This window comes from Castor canadensis, chromosome 5, assembly GCF_047511655.1.
Source record: "Castor canadensis chromosome 5, mCasCan1.hap1v2, whole genome shotgun sequence".
Lineage (NCBI taxonomy): Eukaryota > Metazoa > Chordata > Mammalia > Rodentia > Castoridae > Castor > Castor canadensis.
Genome location: NC_133390.1, coordinates 156,381,723 through 156,402,357, shown reverse-complemented (window position 1 = coordinate 156,402,357; position 20,635 = coordinate 156,381,723). Strand labels below are relative to the sequence as shown.

At 45.5% G+C, this 20,635-nt stretch overlaps 1 protein-coding gene, 1 non-coding gene and 1 pseudogene across 3 annotated transcripts in view; all 3 read right to left on the bottom strand.

The window, feature by feature from the left end:
* Nucleotides 1-821, bottom strand: part of Hck (HCK proto-oncogene, Src family tyrosine kinase) — a 36,218-nt gene extending 35,397 nt beyond the window's left edge. For both annotated transcript variants that reach the window (XM_074074536.1, XM_020171956.2), the window contains exon 1: nucleotides 521-821. The gene's annotated coding sequence lies outside the window, so the exon portion shown is untranslated. The remainder of the gene's footprint in view (nucleotides 1-520) is intronic.
* Nucleotides 822-3,872: 3,051 nt separating this feature from the next.
* On the bottom strand, nucleotides 3,873-4,206 carry LOC109691777 (large ribosomal subunit protein P1 pseudogene; annotated as a pseudogene).
* An 11,992-nt stretch (nucleotides 4,207-16,198) lies between these two features.
* LOC141423682 (small nucleolar RNA SNORD29) lies at nucleotides 16,199-16,263 on the bottom strand. Its single transcript, XR_012448509.1, has one exon. It is a non-coding gene; the product is annotated as a small nucleolar RNA SNORD29 (small nucleolar RNA).
* Between the last annotated feature and the right edge of the window lie 4,372 nt (nucleotides 16,264-20,635).

Here is a 20,635-nt window from a genome sequence, read left to right as displayed (position 1 = left end):
TAGACCTGCCGGGGGTCGGAATCCGCGGGCACCGGGGGAGGAGGGAGCTGAGTGGCCCAGCTGCAGCCGGCCTGGGTGTGACGGCGCGTCACGCCTCCGCCCAGCTGCCCCTTTCCCCAAGCCCGCGGCCAAGCCGGCGTGACCAGTGACCCACCCACCCCCGCTGGGAACCGTAGGTTTCCCCTCCCGCTTCTTGTTTTTTTTTTCATCCAGAAGGGGAACCCGGACGGCCCAGAGAAGCGGCCGCCCCGCATAAAGCCACTCCGCGGCCCGGGCTGCCTCTCCCTCGGGCTGTCCTGGTCGCAGCCAGGTGGTGGCGATCCGCCCTCGCCTGGACACCCTGCACTCGCAGTCCACGTCTCATCCTCGGCCAATCTGCGCCCCCCACCCCAGGGTTCCCTTCTCCCCTCGCTGCCTCCGCTGCCCTCTCAGCCACCGCGCCACGACCCGGGCTCCCTGGGTCGTCGAGGACCCGGTACGCGCTGGCCGCCGGGCGCCCCCGGGTCCCCGCCCCACTCACCTGGGCGCCCGCTCCTCGCCTTGCGGGCAGCCCGGATCCTCGCAGCTCGATCGCCCCCCCAGTTCAGCAGCCTCCGGCGGCCCGGGACGCCCGTGTCCAGAGCAAGGTGGACTGACTTTGGAGGAGAGGCTGGGGGCGCTCCGAGGGGTTTGGGCGCCGCGGGTCCCCTCGGGTCTCCTTGGGTCTCCTCGGGTCTCCTTGGATCTCCTCGCTCTGCACTGTCCTGCTCCGCGTCCTCTAGTCTCTAAGCGTCCGCGGTGCACCCGGGCGGGAACCAAGGACTTGTTGGCTCTCACAGGCCATTGAGTGTCTTAGCCGCGCCCAGGGCGATGCAAACCCCGCCCCCAAAGTGTCCTAACACCGCCCCCTAAGATTCCAACGCCACCTCAGGGGTCCTAACCCGCTCTTACGCTCTTAACCTCCCTCTTGCTCCCTGTATACGCAGCCCATCTCCAAAGGATTTTTGGCTCCATTCACCGAAGGTCTCTAATTCTGTCCCCAAAGACTCTAACCCCATTCCTGAAAGATAGAAACCATGCTAGGAATTAATCCTATCCGCCAATGATCCCAACCCCCATCCTCCTCCTCCCAATATCCTAATACCTCTGCTAGTGCATTCCAAACTCGCCTAACGTTCTAACCCAGAGTTCAAAGGTTTCTAATCTGGCAGTCTAAGAACCCCAACACCCAGTCTCCTCCTCCCAAAATCCTAACCCTGCCCCGAGGAATTTTTAATCTCATATCTGAAGGATTTTTTAGCCTACTCTGCCCCACCAAAGATTATAATGCAGCCGACCAAATGATTCTAACCCCTGTCTTCAAATGATTTGAACCCTGTCTTTAAGATTTGTAATCCTAACCTCAGGCATTCTAGGTTTGGCTCCACTCTCTGTCCTCCAAAGACTTTAATCTCCAGGAAGAAAGTGTGCGTTGCTGTGGATGAAATCCAGGGCCTCGAGCATGCTACGCAGGCTCTCTACAGCTAAATTCTACCCCTGGTCTCTAATCTCTAGGATTCTCACCCCACCCACTCGTGCCCTTGAAGGATTCTAGCCCGTCTTCGAAGATTCTAACCCTTCCCGGGTCTCCTTAAAATTTTTAAGCCCCAACCCAAGCATTCTGATAGTTTCTCCCATTCCAATCCTTCCTCTCACTCGGCCCTTCCCCCACGCAGAGCCCCAAACCTTTCCGCCCTTCTGTGGTCAGCGGTTTCCAGTGCATTGGCCCAATGTTATTCAAACATCATGCAAAGTTCCTTGCCCGCAGGAACCTCCCAGGCTTATTCCAGGCAGAATTCCGGACAGCTCAGAGAATCTTCCAAGTTGAAGGGAGAAAAAGTCTGACTGGAGGGCGACGAAGACCCCAGATGGATGGGTTCGGGCACAGCACCAGGCAAGGGCAGAGCATGTACACTCTGAAAAAAACTGGTGGCACATGAGTGAATCCCAGCCCTCAGGAGGCTGAGGCAAGAGGAGACCAGCCTGGGCTATACAGCTAGACTGTCTCAAAAAAAAAAAAAAGCAAAAAGATAAGGACTGTCACCCTAAATTCTGTGGCACACACCTCCAAAAACCCTCAGAAACTTTTTTCTGTTCCTACTACTCCTGGCCAGTTCTGGCCACCATCATCTCTTGCTCATTCTCTTCTGCATGCATTCATTAATTCAGCAATACTGTGTTTGGGCACTGTTATGTGGCTGGGGTGTGCAGAGCTTCTCTAAGCCAACACTGTTTACAGTTGGGCCACATGATTCTTATCATGGTGGAGTCCTGCGCATAGTAGGACGTTTAAAAGCACTCCCAAGCTCTACCCACCACATGCCAGAAGCACATCCCCTTCCCAGTTGTGACAACCAAAACTGTTTCCATACATGGCCAAATGACCCCCGAGGGGAACCATGAGAGAGAAAGACAATGACCTTATGTATGTTTGGTACATACTTAAACATATGTATGTCCCACCCTTACATATACATATATTATATATAATATATTATATATTATATATATTATAATTATAAAATATGTAATTATATAATATATAATATAAGTATAAAATAAGTAATTATATTATATATTATAATTATATAATTATAAATATATAATTATATTATATATTATATATTATATATATAATATTTATATTATATATAATAGATGTTTATGTGCTTAATTTTCTTGAATGCTACTTTTTCAGCTTCACACTTTTTCATTCCATCAGTGTTGTTAATATCTAACCGTGCTGCTGAAGGAAAGTTGAGTAGTCATTGTTAACCTTGGCATTTTTGTTTTTCATTTTCCTAATCATGGACACCGAGACTGCATAGCTTTACTCCGATGTAAACAATGCCACCCTCGAATGAATCTCCTTATGGACCTACATGAGAATTTTCTGCAAACTTGCTTTGCCAAGAATGATAGATGCTGCTAGGTGCTGGTGGCTCACATCTATAATCCTACCTACTCAGGAGGCAGAGATCAGGAGGATCTCCCATGCTATCCCAGGTAAACAGTTCCCAGATCCTATCTTGAAAACACATAACACAAAAAAGGGCTGATGGAGTGACTCAAGTGGTAGAGTACCTACTTAGCAAGTGTGAGGCCCTGCCAAAAAAAAAAGAAAAAAAAATGACAGGTGTTTGTCAAATGGCCACTACCTGGCCCACGGGGCTTTTTGTTTGGTTGGTTGGTTTTGGTGGTACTGGGGTTTGAACTCAGGACCTTGTGCTTGTTAGGCAGGTGCTCTCCCTACCACTTGAGCTACTCCTCCAGCCCCATCCATTGGTCTTAGTTGGAGTTCCCCAGTCTGGACATAGACTTCAAGTGAAAGTAGTTTTTGTTTTAGGAGATGCAGACAACACTGGTCAGGGAGTGAGTGAATGAGACAGAAGGGGAAGGAAGCCAAATAAGAGAGCATTATTGAGCAAGTTACCATTGTGGGCAATTGAAGTTCAGTCTCACTGGGGTGTAGCATCCCAATATCAGAATTATCCCACCGGAGGCAAGGGAGCTGGGCCATTTGTACACCAACCTCTGTCAGGCATTGTGTGGGTGGGAACCTGGAGAGTATTGATCTTCCAGCACTTCTGGTCTGCCGCATGCATCTCCAGCATCCAGAGCCTCCAGGAGGAGAAAGGCAGGTCCTGGGACAGGCCCAGGGGACATTAGAGGGTTATCATTAGCACCAGCTACCTCTTCTTTCAAAAGGTGTCAGTTTGCCCCCAAAAGACTCCAGAGAGCTGAAACACTTCTCTTGTTCAAGAACAACTCCCCCGCTCCACTTTTTTTTCTATTAAAGCAATGCTGCAATAAAAATTCTTGCATGTGTTCCCAAAGTTCCTAGCCAATTTGTTTTAAGCAAAAAGACCGAAGCCCATGTCCTCATCCAACTCCTCTGATTCTTCCTTCTTTGCTTCCACTTCTCAGCTGGGGCAGCAGCTGTGGAGGGGGCAGGACCTCCTGCCGGGTGCAGTATCAGCTGTTGGAGTAGGCCCACTGGCCCCTGCCTTACCGATGTGGATCACGGTGTTGACATGGGCCAGGGTCTTTATAAACAAGCCAGACCAAAAGGTTCCACATTTACACCAGATTTTTTAATGACATTGATCTTAATCTCCATGAAGGTTGCCTCACTGTAGGCAGGATGAGGGCAGAGTAGACACAGGCAAGCTCAGAGACAGGGGCCATGGTGTGGACCGTGGGCATGGTGCTAGTGGCTATTAAGGGCCTTGCCCCAACACAGCCTTAGCTTCCTCAGAAGAACCCAGCACCTTGGTGGCAGATGAGGAAAGGGTGTTCCTATCAGCCTTATTGTGGCATGGTTTTTTAAATTATTATTATTAAATAAAATGCACCATTGTAAATATTCTGCTAGCTGGGCATGGTGGTACACACCTGTAATCTCAGCACTGAAGAAGTAGAGGCAGGAGAAGTTAAGTTCAAGGCCAGCCTGAGCTACAAGTGAGACCCTGTCTCAAAAAACCAAGGGATGAGGATGCAGAGTATGGCTAATCACAGGAAGTGGTGCTAAATACTGCAGTGGTAGGGTGCTTGCCTAGCATGCAATCCCCAGCACTGAAAAAAAAAAGAGTAAATACATAAATATTCTGCTTGATGTATTTGGGCAAATACAAATACCTGTGTAACCACCAGCCCAAACAAGACATAGAACATTGCTGTCACCCTGCTGTACTATCTCCTCCCACCCTAGGTGACCTTAGGTAGCCACTGATTGGTTTATCAATATAATTAGCTTTGTCTTCTCTAGAATTTCACATAAATGCAATCATACAGCACGTTTATTTTGTGTATATCTTCTTTTACTCATGTATTGTTTTTGATGTTTTCCATATTTTTACATGTTCCAGTAGTTAGATATTTTTTACTTCTGAGTAATATCCCATAGTATATTGAACCATGTTTATTTATCCATTTACTTGTTTTATCTTCTTATTCCCCCCAGAAGAAAGGAAATTTGAACTCAGGACCTTGGGCTTGTTAGACAAGCACTCTACCAGTTGAGCCATACTTCCAGACAAACGTTTTTTGGCCATGTTTTTATTTTTCTTGAGTAAATACTTAAAATTTATGGAATAAGTGTAAGTTTAACTTCATCATAACTGCTAAATTGGTTTCAAAGCAGTCATACCACTTTGTGTGTGCATCAATGATCTGTGATTTCTAGTTGCTCCACAGACTTGCCAACATTGTCCTTCTTTTCGACTTTAAAAATTCACATCTAACGTTGAGATTTGCATCAAAAACATCTGTAGGATTACAAAGTTTATTCTAAAACCCTGCTTTACCTGTCTTTGGTGTGGTAAGCATTTTGTCTGCTCATTCATCATCACAGGGAGTATAGGTGACCACAAGGAATGGTGCTAAATACTGCATTTTTTTGTTGGTGGGTCTGGGACTTGAGCTCAGGGCTTCATGCACTTGAGCCACACCTCCAATCCCTTTTGCTCTGGTTATTTTGGAGATGGGGGGGGGTGTTTCCAGAACTATCTGTCTGAGCTGGCCTTGAACCAAGATCCTCCTGATTTCAGTTTCCCAAGTAGCTACGATTACCAGCACCTGGCTAATACTGCAACTTTGGAGTTCAGCTAGAGTTCCAACCTTGGCATTGCCATTTACTAACTGAGTGATGGAGAAATCAGATCATCTCTTTTGAGCCTGGGTTCCTCATCTGTCAAGTGGAGGTAAAAATAGTACTAAGCTAAGAAGGTCACTGCAAGAATCAAATACAAGCAAAATGCCTAGGTGCACTGTTTATAGATGGTCAATTACATTACTGTCTGCATCACTGAGAGTTGAAACTGCTGCTTGGGCACTGATTGTAGTATAATTTGGAACTCCCTTTTGATCCACCCTGCCTTATTCCAAAGACTAAAGACAAAACATATTGTTGCAGTGGTCTGGCCTCAGATGTACTGCAATAGTTGCCAGGAGTTTTGTCTTGAGTGATCAAAGAATGAAAGTCAGGGACAACAGGGTGAACAAAGGAAGAGTTTCATTTACACAGAGAGGAAAAGGAGAATATACATGGAGGGGCTCAGAAAGGCTGAGCCCTGAGGCTGTCTGTCTAGTAGTGTTTATAAGAATTTTATTTCCTGGTTGAAGGGAAGCTGGTTGTGTCTCTGTGCTATTGGTCCATTCAGAGGATGTACATCTGTGCTAGCCCATGAACATCGCAGGGCACTATTCGTGTCCCTCTTTTCCTTCCTAATGGCCCTAAGGTCTGGTGCACTGGCTGGGCATCCTACTGGGGCATGGCTCACATGCCATTTATTTGCCTCAGTAGTTTCAAGGCCTGGGCGAATGGTTTCAAGACTTCTCAGATTCCCCACACCTCTTTATCTCCTCCTTGTGTCCTTGGTAAGTTTCTATTGAGTTCCCCTGTCCCTGTTCTGCCTGACCAGTTTCTATCTCCTAACTTCAGTCTCAATATGGTAATATGGTTTATTATGCCACAGGTATTTCCGGGTGAGTAATGATCTTTTTTTTTGGGGGGGGGGTTGTTAAACTCAGGGCCTTGTACTTGCTAAAAGATACTACCATTTGAGCTATCTCAAATTGCCATCCTTCTGATCTCCACCAACTGAGTAGCTGGGATTATAGATGTGAGTCACTGTATCAAAAAGCTAATAAATATTTTTGACCAGGGATACAGGGAACCCTGGAATGGCTTTTGGTGAACTGAGTGGGTCCTGAGGCAGCAGACCAATCTTGGGCCTGGAGTAACTACACTCAGATTCTAGTCTCTTTTCCATCCCCAGATGCGTAGCTTTGAGTGAACCATATCATAACCCTGATTCTTTCTGTCAGCAAACCTGTGGAGCACATGCTGAGTGATGGGTGCATAGCTGGGTGCTAGGGAAACAACAGAAGGAAGACAAGGCAGCCACCATCCCTGGCCTAAGGGTTTTCAGCTTCATGTGGGCGTTAAATTGCTACACAAATAAGGGCAGGTTAGACTGTCACAAGGGGACTCCTGCAGAGTCCTTGAGAGAGGTTAACAGAGGAGGGGAAGAAGGCTTCCCAGAGGAGATGACATATAAGCAGAGACTGGAAAAAGGAACAGGAACCAGCAAGGCAAAGAATCAGGGCAAAGGAGCAGGGGGTGCGTGATGTCATCTCCTAAGTGGCCCCTTGGTGTTCATGCCCTTGGACAGTTAGTCCCTCTCCACCTCTGAATAGAGCTGATCTGTGTCACTAGTTAGATATTCTGGAAAGATAGAGTGTGACTTCTGCAGCTTGGCCTTAGAGACATTGTGTTTTTGTCTGGCTTTCTCTTGGGTCATTCCCTCTGGGACAGTCAGCTGTCCCACTTTAAGAACACTCAGCAACTCGCAGAGGGTCCACATGGTAAAACAATGAGGCCTCCCTACTTCAATGACCAGCACCCATCTGGCAGCCATGTGCCTGAGGACCTGGAAATGGTTCCTCCAGACAAACTTTGAAATGGCCACAGTGGTGGTTCACACTTTGACTGCAGCCTCACGAGAATCGCCGTGATCGGCCCTCATATTCCTGGACTCCAGAAACATGGCAAGATAATAAAGTCTTATTGTTTTAAGCTGCTAAGTTCCGGGGCAATTCGTTGTGCAACATCAATAACTAGCATAAGGCCTCGAGGCAGGAAGGTGTTTGCGTGTCTGAAGAGACCAGTGTAACTGAGTCCCCGAGGTTGGCCCAGTCACTCAGGATTTTGGGGGCTTCTGTCAGGAGTGTGGATTTTATTCTAAGATCCAGGGGAACCCATTGGATGGTTATAAGCAGGGTAGTAGTGTGATGGGTGACCCATTCGTCCAAGAGATTTCTGGAGTACTTCCTCTGCCACACTCTGTTTCTGACACTAAGGATGCAGTGAGAGTAAAATCAATTCTTTGTACTCTTAGCATTTATGGTCTAGAGGGGAAGATGGACAATAAGCAGATGTGAAAACACAGCTTATGTCTGGGGATGACATTATAGCAAAACACAAGCAAGCGGAAATGCAGTGGGTTGGGAGGGGAGTGATGCCTTGACTGAGACAGGGTGGCTAGGGAAGGTCTCTCTTGGGAGGTGGCATGAGAGCAAGACCTGCTGAACTGGGAAACTGAGTCATGTGATCATGGGGGGAGGGGTTAAGGAAAAGGAAAGTAATAGCAAAAGCCCTGAGAACTGGCAGTACTGGTGTGTTTACAGAGTCCAAGGGACCAGTGTGGCTGGAACACAGTGGGTGTGTGGGAGGCTGATGTATGTTACGTGGTGATGTGGCCAGACTGTGAAGGCCATGAATGTCCTAGTATCTACATTACATTTTAATTGACATAAGCAACAGGAGAGCCTTTGGATGGTTTTGAACCAAGGAGTAACCCAAAGGAGTTTCTGTTTTAATAGGACCCATCTGGCTACTGGGTGGAGAATAGAGTGGAGGGGCAAGAGGGCAGCAAGGAGCCCAGTGAGCAGGCTGAGATGGTCAGCCAAGGGCAAGGTAATGTAGCTCAGACCAGAGTGGCAACAACTGGCAATTGTATGAGCTCAGAGACAGAAAAGGTCGGAATACCTAACGGATTTCAGGGTATGTATAGGGAGAGTCATTGCAGCACTGCTTTTACTAGGAAAAGATTGGAAATAACCAAATACCTAGAATTTGGGGACAGAGAAAATAAATGTTAATATAGTAATGGAATATTAAGTAGTTGTCAAAAGAATAAGGATATGTAAAAACCAAGTGTGTTACTATACACTAGCACTGAACAATCTGAAAATGAAGTCGAGAAAACTCCATTTATAGTATTTCAAAAAGGACCGAAATACTTAGGAATAAATTTTAAAAAAAGAAATGCAAGGAACTCTGTAAGCCAGAAAACGTTCTTCAGAGAAATTTAAAACCTAAATAAAGTCATTGGAAAAATTAAGATTGTTAAGATGGTAGTACTCCCCAAATTGATGAACAATTTCTACCAAAACCCCCAGGTGACTTTTTTTGTGTGTGTGCAGAGAAATAAACAAGCTGATTCTAAAATTCATGTGGAAATCCAAGGCACCTTAAAGTAGTCCTGATACAGAACAAGATTAGAGGACTCACACTCCCCAATTTCAAAACTATGCTACATTCCTTCCCTCCATGGGGCCTTTGCACGTGCTATCCCTCTGCCCCAAACTCTCTTCCCTCCTTCCTTTTCTTCCACCCATCAGGTCTCAGCTCTAACTCACCAATCTAGAGTTGGGGATGCTAGTGCTAGTGGAGTGGCTTAAGTGGTAGATTGCCTATCTAGCAAGCAAGAGGCCCTGAGTTCAAAACTTCATACTGCCAAAAAATAAAAATAAAAAGTTTTACTATTTTGTCTCCCAGCACTGAGTATGGGGCCTTTTATGCCATTTTACATGAATCTATTCATTGCCTTTAAAAATTACTAGCCGTTTTGCTCATTAGATTGTGAGCTCACCATGGCATCATCACCGTCAGGCCCAGTTCATGGCACATAACAGGTGCTCAATAAATATCAAAAGAATGAGCTGGGGCTAGGTGTGGTAGCACATTCCTGTAATCCTAGCACTCAGGAGGCCGAAAGCAGAGGGCCAGCCTGAGCTATCTAGTAAGACCCTGTGTCAAAGCAAGCAAACAAAGAAACAAATGGAACCAAGTTGCAGTAATTGAGACATTGTAGCATTGGTATAATGATAGAAATTATTGGTCAATGAGAGTGCAGCAGTGCCAGGGGCCCGTGGTTCATGTCTGTAATCCTAGCTACTAAGAAGGTAGAGATCAGGAGGATCGGGGTTCAAAACCAGCCTGGGCAAAATAGTTTAAGAGATCCTATCTCGAAAAAAACCCATCACCAAAAAAGGGCTGGTGGAGTGGCTCAAGGTGTAGGCCCGAAGTTCAAATCCAGTACTGCAAAAATAAATAAATATAAATAAAAAAGAGTGGAGAAGTTGGTTTTCAACAGAAGTACCAAGACAATTCAATGAGGGGGGAAAAATAGTCTTTTCAACAAATGGTGTTAGAACAGCTGGGTATCCACAGGCAAGGGAATGAAGTTGGACCCCTACCTCATACCATACACCAAAAAAAAAAGATTCAAAATGACCACAGTGACAAATGTATGAGCTAAAACTATAAAAATCCAAGAAGAAAACATAGAGGTAAAGCTTTGTGAGCTTGTGTTAGGCAAAGCCTTCTTAGATATGATGTAATGAGTAAAAGAAAAAAATAGATAAATTGGACTTCATCAAACTTAAAAACTTTGTTCTGAAAATGATACTATGAAGAAAGTAAGCAAAACTGGGTGCCTGTAGCAATTCTAACTACTTGGGAGGCTGAGATCAGGAGAATCATGGTTAGGGGTCAGCCTGGGCAAAAGATCACCTGAGACCCCTGTCCCCAAAATAATCAGAAGAAAGAATTCCTGCTTTGCAAGTGTGAAGCCCTGAGGTCAAACTCCAGTCCCACCAGAGAGAGGAGAGAGAGGGAGAGAGAAAGAAAGAGAAGATAACCCACTGAATGGGAGAAAATATTTGCAAATCATAGTTTTGATAAGGGATAGGGATCTTGGATAAGTAATAAGTACAACTCAATAATAAAAAAGACAATGTAATTTATCTATTTTGTTTGTTTGTTTGTTTTTGTTTGTTTGTTTTTCAAGACAGGATCTTGCTATGTAGCCCAGGCTGACCTCAAACTCATGGTCCTTCTGCCTCAGCCTCCTGAGGGCTGGGGTTACAGGCACATACTACCACACTTGGTCAAAAAAGACAACACAACTTAAAAATGCCAAAAGATCTGAGTAGATATTTCTCCAAAGACTCTATATGAATGTCCAGTAAGCATGTGAAAAGGTGCCTAATATTACTAGTCCTGAGAAAAATGAAAAGCTTCATGTACTGCTGGTGAGATTATAAAAGGTACAGTCACTTTGGGAAACAGTCTGGCAGTTCCTCAAAGTGTTGAACCTCACGACCCAGCAATCCCACCCCTACACGTATATGCAAGAGAATTGAAAATACACATTTACACAAAGATCTGTACATGAAATCTTCACAGCGGCATCATTCCTAAGAGCCAAAGAGTGGAAACAGCTCCACTGTCCATCGGTGGTTAGACAGAAGGTGGCATATCCATACAATGAATACTATTGGCAATAAAGAGTTGTGAAGCAATGATACACTCTTCAAAATGGATCGGCTTTGAAATCAAAGAAGCCAGTCCTGAAAGACCACACATTTAGGATTCCATTTATATACGATGTTCACAGTAGGCAAATCTATAGGCACAGAAACCAGGTTAGTGGCTCTATTGAAGTTGCTGACGATTCTGATCAGAAGATTTTGGTTCTTTTGACTGGTGAGGAAGAATCCAAGCAGAAGACGTGGATGTAGTAAGGGGAATAACAAAGTTATATTACAGGAAAGGGGGAAGGAGATTACAGGTGTGGTCTCTGCCAGGTGGAATGGAGACTCTCCCTTGGTCTCCATTAGCCTTTGAGTGTGTGTGTGAGTATGTGAGAGAGTGTGTGTGTGAGTATGTGAGAGAGTGTGTGAGTGGTGGGGGGAATCCGGCATACACCTGTGCTAATTCTCATGTACCCTAAATCCACACTGGAGGAAATTTCCACTCTAATTTAACCTAACAAAGGATTTGCAATTGGAATGGAATGGAGCTCTTTGGGCTCAAAGGTGATGGGTCAGGGAAGGGGCAGAGAGGTTCTCTAAATCAGGCTGTATGCTTTTTAAAAGTCCCAAACTTTCCCTAATGTTTAGTCTGCCTCAGGGGCACTGGGTACAGGGTGGTTTTTTTTTGGGGGGGGGAGTGGTGGTGAAGATGAAAATGTTCTACAATGTGTTGAGGTGAAGGCTGTGCTTCTCTGTGAATGTCAAAACCATTGCAGTGTCGAATTTAAATGAGTGAACAGTATAGTATGCAAATTATATTGACTAAAAACAAAACAAAACAAAAGAATAAGGAAGTTCTGATGTACTAACAGTACAAGTGCCCAGATACATGGACAAATGGAACAAAGCAAGGCGTACAATGGCCTTTATTGTACTTTATTATTTATGTAGAACAAGAGGTCAGACACACATGGGAATTTGCTCTAATGCGCAGAGGGGAGGAATCCAGAAGGGCACACCTGACAATACCCTGCACTTTCTCCAGGGAGGGAGCTGCAGAGGTCCTTTATACTCCTTTATACTCCTCAACTGTGACCCATCAAAATATAGGAGCTAAAGACCCTTTAAAGAAACAAAAGCAAAACTGGAGACTTCTTGAACAAGAATAGATTTGAGGCAGGGAGGACTTTTAGAGGATGAAAAGTTAAGAAAGGTTCCCTGGGTGTGCACTTGACAGTGGGGCAGGGGTGGAGGAACACTGGAGGCCAAGGGCCTAGAAGCTGGACTCACTGCTTCTCAGCAGCTGGGACTTGGACAAGTCCTCTCTGTCCAAGAGTAAGTAGCATGGTGATGTTCACTTACATACTCTCTTCTATCTCTAATAAATAGGGATGATTATAAGTGGATGGGGCTGGGGTGGAGTAAGGAGTAGAGAGAGGACTCGAAGCTGGGTTCAGTCCTGGAGGGAGGGTGGGAGCCAGGAAACAATGCTGGCTTACTTTGCTGGGGGTCGAAGTTTGAGCGTTTGATACCACCTCTCTCTAAAATGTATTTTCCTATTTCTAGGGGCATTTTTATTTTGTATCTTAAATTCCTCGGGACGACTGCTGATTATTCTATATTCAAAACAAGCTGGGGGTGGGGTGGGGGCAAGAGCAGCGATCATTACTTGGGGCACAGTATTTCCCCTTTTATTTGCAAAGCAGCCAGCAATCATTTCACAGCACAACCTTCCAGGCAGGAGACCACAGTTGCCCTCCCTGTTCAAGAGGGCAAAGGGAAATCTTAGAAGACTAGTCGTGAGAAACTCAAGCAGCCCCAGCAGGTCCCCCAGCCCTCTTCCTAGAAAGCACTTTCATCTTCCTATTGTCTCCAGCCTCAACTCCACCTTATTCTTCTCCAAAGAACTTGTCACCTTCAGGCATTATGGCACACCTTCTCATGTCTAGCTTGTTGGTGTCTTCTCCACCTTTTTTTTTTTTTTTTGCAAGTTTCATGCAGGTAGTATTCATGTTCCCATTTTACAGATGAAGAAACTGAAGCTCGAGGTTAGGAACAGCTAGTGAATGCTAGCACTGAGATCCAAACTCTTCATCCTCTAATTCTATCAAAACTTGTTAAGGGCCTATGATGTATATTTCTGCCAGGGTCTGGGAGCATAAAAATGCACATGATGGGTCTTGGCCCTCACCCAACTTCCAATCCAATTAAGGAGGCAAACACTGAAGCCAATAACTTAAATACAGAGTGAAAAATGCTGTGGGGGAGACAGAGAGAGCGGCGTGGGTAGGGGGATGGAAGGAGAAGAAAGAGGAAAGGGGAGAGAGAAGAGAGATGATATTGCATGACCAAGTAGGAGGGACTAAGGACTTCTGGAAGAATGTAATACATATAGGTAGAGCTTAAAGGACACTGGTAGATGATCAGGGTATAGGGCGATCAGGGTATAGGGTGTTGCAGACAGAAAGGGAAGGCCTGACCAGACTTGAGGTGGGAACAGATTGGCATGTTAGAGGAACCACACAACTGACATGTTCCCATGAGGTGGAGAAGGCAGCTGATGGAGGGCTGGAGACTGGCTTAGGGGTGTCTTCCAAGCTGACCTCCCTAGGCACCATCCTAGGGGCAGCTGACCGGGTCAGGGCTGGGTGGGACTAAGAGGGGCTGGAGGATGCTGTGGGGAAACCCAGGAAATTGTTTTTCTGCCTCCCAGCTGTGTGGCCACCTCCAGCTGATGGGTCCCCCTAGGGGGGTTGGGACACCAGTTCAGTTTCACAACCCTCCCTTCCCTTCCCCCAGTGTCCCTGGTGGCCAAGAAAAGAGGAAGCACTCTGTGGACTTCCTCCTGGGTCTGGGTGCACTGAGCCAGGCTGCTTCTCTCTGGAGGGGCAGAACCAGACTTGCCAGCAGCATTCTACCAGAATAAGGGGCTGGGGCATAGTTACGGCCCCTGCTCTGTGTAGCCCAGCCTTTTTTTTTTTTTTTTTTTTTTTACTATGTACCCCAGGCTGGCCTTGAACTCACAGTCCTCCTTCCTCAACCTCCTGAGTGTGAGTCCCAGCCCTTCCTTCTAACTGCTGCATAGGCTTTTCTTCTCTGTACCTGGCATCTTGAGGAAGGCACCTCTTCACTCAGCACCTTGAACTGGGTGATGTGTGTGAGCAAACACAGAGAGGGCTCCAAGACACACACAGTGCATTCCTGGACATCCCTGGGTTTGCATTTACCTAGATATGCATGTAAATACATACAAGAAGGTCTGGAAGCCCAGTCCTCAGGAAACAGAGGGCGTGACTGAGGAGGAAAGGAATGTTTGGGTCACTGAGGGAATGACTTTTAATCTATATTTGGTTCTTTTCTTTTTTAAGCTAGAATGCATTTGCTTTCATTTGTGTAATTTAAATAACAAATGAAGGAATTAGTGTATATGGTTATGCGGTATGCTTTTTCCCATTTCATTCTGAAAATTTCTAAACATATAGCAAAACTGAAAGGATTTTGCAATGACATCCCTGTCCTCATTGTCATTAGCATTTTACTTGCTTTATCTGAGTTGGTGTCTGTCCACCAACTCATTTTTTGGGGGGAAGGGCAGTTTCCTTCAATACACATAACACATATAATAAAATACACAAGATGAAATATTCATTTGCCGAGTTTTCACAAGATGCATATGCATCTTTATCACTTAAGCCCCATAAAGATAGACATTTTCAGAAAGTTCTCTCTTGTACTATTGTGTCTGTTTTGAGTCAGCACTGCGAGTCAGCAGCACTCAGCACTCAGCACAAGGGCATGTACATAGGAAGCGCTCAAGACACGTTGGTCGAATAGTGAAAGAGCTTAGGAATGAATGTACACATGGCTTCCCCCATGTGGTCCCTTTTCTCTTGCATCACCCCCCCCCCCCGCCACCCTGTACTTAATAAAGACTGTTGATTGTAATAGTTACACATTGCTGTGTAATAAACTAGCCAAATTTTTATTTATTTATTTGGAGGTACTGGGGTTTGAACTCAGTGCCTACTCCTTGAGCCACTCCACCTGTCTTTTTTTGTGTTGCGTTATTTTTTGAGATAGGGTCTTGAAAACTATTTGCCTGGGCTGGTTTTGACCTGCGATCCTCCTGATCTCTGCCTCCTGAGTAGCTAGAATTACAAGTATGAGCCATCAGCACCTGGCATAAACTCCCCAAATTTTAGCAATTTAAAAATAAAGATTTCTTGCCACCCAGTTTCTGGGGGTCAGAGATCTGGAAGCAACCTAGCTCAGTGGCTCTGTCTGCTTAACTAGGCCTGGAGGACCTGTTCCAAGATGCCTCTGTCACGTGGCTGTTGACATGTTCACTGTGTGAACCTGTCTATAGGGCTGCCTACCTGTGCTAATGGTACGGTGGCTAGCTTCTCCAGAGCAAGTGGTCTAGCAGAGCATGGAAACATCTCGATCATTACAGGGGTCATCCTTCTTCTGTGTGTAAGGGTTCTTCACAAAAGCATGAATTCCTAGAGGTGACACTAATTGGGTCATGGTGGAGAAGATGGTCACTATGAATACGCATCCAAACGCTCCAAGCACCTGGGTGCTGAGCAACAGGCAGCATAAGAATGAGTCAGAATTAGCCCACCCTTCCAAGATCTGTGTGTGTGGGTGGGTGGGGGGTGTTGGGGTGGGTGTAGGCAGGCCTCACAGATATGGGAACAGATGGTGTCTACAGAGCTCAATAAATACAATAGTAGAATAGTGGTTTTTAAAAGTTGCTTAGCTATAATGCATATTCATGGGACATTTAAGACATGAAGAGAAAATCTCCTGCCCTCCTCATTCTACAGGCAAAACACTCCCCCAGCTCAGAGGCGACAACTGAGTATCTGTCTTGAGTATCCTTCCAGAAGTATTTCACCATACACAAAGACATTTCTTGCCTCTTTACTTATTTTATTTGTTTATTTTTGAGACTGTGTCTCGTTGTGTAACCTACACTAGTCTTGAATTTGCTATCCTCTTGCCTTCAGTTCACTGGGATTACAGGTATGAACCACCATACCTGGTCCTTTTTTTCCTCCCACTTCCATCTGTAGTCTCTCAGGTATTCATTTGTTTTCATTGCCAGTCATAGTGAGCTAGTTTAATCCTTCATAGAAACCTTTCCTGCCTCTTTAAACAAGACAGCACTATCCAAAGTGCACCGTCACATATCCTGTCTGTTTTATTTAATATGTAAATAAAGTGCACAAGATTACTGTTCATCTCTTAACTTAAATCCCAAGACATGCTCCAGAAAGTTACTCTACTTGGAAATAATTCCATATTAATGCACAGAGACCTACCACATTCTTATTTATGGCTGCATGGATTCCATTGTCTGCATAAATCACAGGGCACCTAACCAGTCCTGTATCAACAAAGCAATTGGTTTATTTCTAGCCTCTTGGCATTAGAGACAAAGCTGCTGATTTTTCTTACCCAGTGATTTCCATTTGTGTAGGTATAAATGCAGAACTTCCTGGCAGTGGAGTTGCATCATAGGGTCCGTGCATTTAAACTCCTGTGGAGGGCTGGTGGAGTGGCTCAACTGGTAGAGTGCCTACCTAGAAAGCGTGAGGCCCTGAGTTCAAAGCCCAGTACCCCCTCAAAAAAATTAATTAAAAAAAAAAACTACCGTGGATTTTTCTCAGCAGGGTTTATACCAACTCACCCTCCCACTCAGATTGTGTGCATGCCTGTTCATCACACCCACAAGTCACAAGTAAGTCATTAAACTTTCTGAGATTTGCCAATCTAATAATGGAAAAATGGCTTCCAGTTTAGAGTTAATTCCTACTTCTGTTATCATGAGTGAGGTGAACATCTCAGCACGCCTTTCAGAGTCACTTGCATTTTCTTTTCTGTAAACTATCTGTATAAATACTCTGCTGATTTTTCTACTGGGCTGTGGGTCTTTTTTTTTATGTGTGGGTCCTCTGTGCATCAAAGGTTCTCTCTCTTTGCCTTTGGCTGCATAAACTTCAGAAACAATTTCTTTTTTTTTTTTTTTTTTAGGGCATGTAGCTTTTAGACAGAAACCAGAAGTTTCTGTAGTACATGGTCTGCACATCACTTCAGGCCCTCCCAAGGGCCAAAGGAGCAGCAGCGCCACACAGAACCTGTGGGGATGGAGGGCAGGGGGGTGTAGGGAGAGTACAAAGAGGCAAAAGCTGCTGCAGAAGACTATGGATTCCCCATGGCAGGGAGCAGACAAAACAGGCGGGCCTGGCTTTAAGACTCTCTTGCCTTTCACCTGAAATATCTGAGGGTAGAGAACCAGAACTGGGAGGATCCACACTGTAGGGCTGTCCATCTCTGATCATTTAGTCCTGTTTGGGAGGTTGTTATATCTGGAAACTCCAAGTAACATTATTTAATAGTAATGTAAACTTCTAGAATGTAAATGTCAAGACACCAGTGTTTAAGTGCTAAAGAGTCAGGTTCCTCTTTGAACTCATCCTCTTCTCTTCCTTCCTCTTACCAATCCAAGTCAGATCTTAGCATCTCTCATCTGGTCTCTGTCCCTGCTCCATTCCCCAGCTCCCAGACTCCTCTGCTCCCCCAACCCATCCTCCTCTCCAGCAGCACAGTTCACCTCAAGAAAATGGAAGTCTATAGGTCACTCCCCACTGCCTATACTTCCTAGCCTGCCCTTCCAGATCCTTCTTAACCTGCCCACTTCCCTGATTTCCTCTCCTACAAGCCCTACTTATCCCCTCTTCACATACTCCATGCTCTTCCAGCAATAATAATGGTTAATTTTTTGTCTACTTACTAACATATTTTTTTTAATTTTTATTTTTTTATTATTCATATGTGCATACAATGCTTGGGTCATTTCTCCCCTCTGCCCCCATCCCCTCCCTTACCACCCACTCCGCCCCCTCCCTCTCCCCCCCCACCCCCTCAATACCCAGCAGAAACTATTTTGCCCTTATCTCTAATTTTGTTGAAGAGAGAGTATAAGCAACAATAGGAAGGAATAAGGGGTTTTGCTAGTTGAGATAAGGATAGCTATACAGGGAGTTGACTCACATTGATTTTCTGTGCGTTTGTGTTACCTTCTAGGTTAATTCTTCTTGATCTAACCTTTTCTCTAGCTCCTGGTCCCCTTCTCCTATTGGCCTCAGTTGCTTTAAGGTATCTGCTTTAGTTTCTCTGCATTGAGGGCAACAAATGCTAGCTAATTTTTTAGTCCTACCTATCCTCATATCTCCCTTTTGTGTACTTGCTTTTATCTTGTACTATACATACTCTTACATGAATTATCTTGTTCAAGCCTCACGACATCCTTGAGATCCATGAGGGTGATGCTATTGTTAGCTCATTTTATAGATGAGGAAACCAAGACCCAGAGGCATTTAGGGGCTCATCCAAGGTCACCCAGCAGTGTTGAGATTCAAAACCACTCAGTTCTAACTTGTCACTGGTCTTGGAGGCCATGCTCCTTAGTGTCCCCTTCTTCCATCCATGCCAGGGAAAGGGGGCCCTCCCCCTCAGGGCTCCCCTCTCCATTGTCCAAAACCTTGTTTGTCCTTGAGGTCTTGTTCATTAGTCACCTCCTTTTCACAGTCCTTTCCAGATTCCCCAGAAGAAGGATTCTTGCTGCTTGATTTCACAGTTGAGAAGCTTGTGCTATGATTCTCTAGGGACCTGTCTTCCCTCCCCAATGCGTGCCCCCTCAGTGGGCAGGGATTGTGCTCTATCTCCCTCTAGTGTTGAGTACAAAGTCTGGCACACAATGAGTGCTCTCTAAATGTGTGGGGACCAAGTGAAAGGGGCCCCAGGATTCCTCCCCAGCATACAGTTGGAGAGGAATGCCAGGAATCTCCAGTTGGAAGTGAGGTGGGAGCAGGAAGTTGAAGAGCCCTCAAGTGGGAGAGACCTCCATCTAGAGGGCAGCCAGAGGCGATTTGTCTAACCTCAATAATTGTCCTTGGGGCCAAACTGTTTCCAGAGGCTCCAGCTGGTGGGGAAGTTCCATACTTGCATGACCTCTACAGGTCTTTGGAAACCAGCTGCCTATGCCTAGGGAGTTTCCCCTCTTGCCATGTCAGGAACTGAACCATGACAGGAAATGACCCTGGCAGGGTCTGTAGATGTGACAGGAGGAAGTGTGGCCAGAGGGCCTATGCTCAGGGCTACCCCAGCTAGTGTTCTTTGGTACGATGGCAGAGGTAGTTCTGCAGCGGATGGGGACTTTCTTGGGTGTGAGGGAAATTGCCTCATCCTTTGAGCTCTGGTGTAAGAACTCTGGCGTCCCAGTGCCTTTCACAGTCCTCTCACTGTGTCTTAGCTAGGACTGTGGGAAGGTTCTGAGTTTGAGTCTCATGCAAATCCTAGCTCTTTAAGAGATACCTCTATCTCTGGTCCTCAATCCACATTTACTCCTATGGCCACTCACCTAGGAACTCACTAAGGCTCTCCACAGCCAGGAGCATGTGCTCTGAGGTTAGACATGAGTCTATATTGCAGCTCATCTTGTCCTGTTCCCTTCCCCTCCTTGGGCTCTAACTCCCTCACCCACAAACTACAGATAAGGATATTTGACAATATCAACATTAAGGAATTTGTTCAACAGAAGGCACCATAGACTGGCTGTTCTCAAAGTGTAGCCCCTGGACCATCAGTACCATTGGTTACTTATTGGAAATGCAAATTTCTGGGCCCCACCCCTGCTCTTTTGAGTCAGGAACTCTAGGGATGGGGTTCAGCAATCTGTTTTAGCAAGACTTCCAGAAGTCTCCTGTGCCACGGCCATAGATAAACTTAACAACGGGCAGCATATTGGGAAAAGATACTTGGAACATTGACATCCAACAAGGGACTGAGGTCTAAGATTTATAAACTAGTCTTGGGAACCAACATGAGAAACAAAAGAAACAAACCAGGAAACCCAAAAAGAAAATGAGCAGAAGCAAGTCATGGAAGGGAAAGTCCAAATGCCTGACAAGTACAAGAGGAGATCTAAATCTCTAACAGAAAAACGCAAGTTAAAACAATGAACAGGCATGGTGGTATAATCTCAGCTATTCCAGAGGTGAAAGCAAGAGGTTCTTGAGTTCAGTCCAGTCGGGCAAAGATATTGGGGAGATGCTATCTCAAAACAAAATAAAAAAGAAAAGGGTGGGGGGCATAGCTCAAGTGATACAGTATTTGCCTAGCAAGGGAGAGGCCCTGGTGTTGGGAGGTGGAGGGACCCCAGCAAGGACATCCACCCTGATATGAAAACAGACAACAACTATAAAGTCAAACAAAGTAAAATTTGATGAAAACATGGGGAAATAGTGTCATTCACATGCTGCTGGTGGGGGCAGTCTCCAAGAATTTAGTGACATTTAAACACCATCTGCCCTGTGATCTAGTAAATCCAGCCTTAGAAATAGAGCCCAAACAAAATGCCACATAGGTCTTTGTGGGCCACATGCAAAGATGTTCATTGTAGTGCTGCTTGTGGTAGGAGGGAGTTAGAAACTACGTGGGTTTTCAT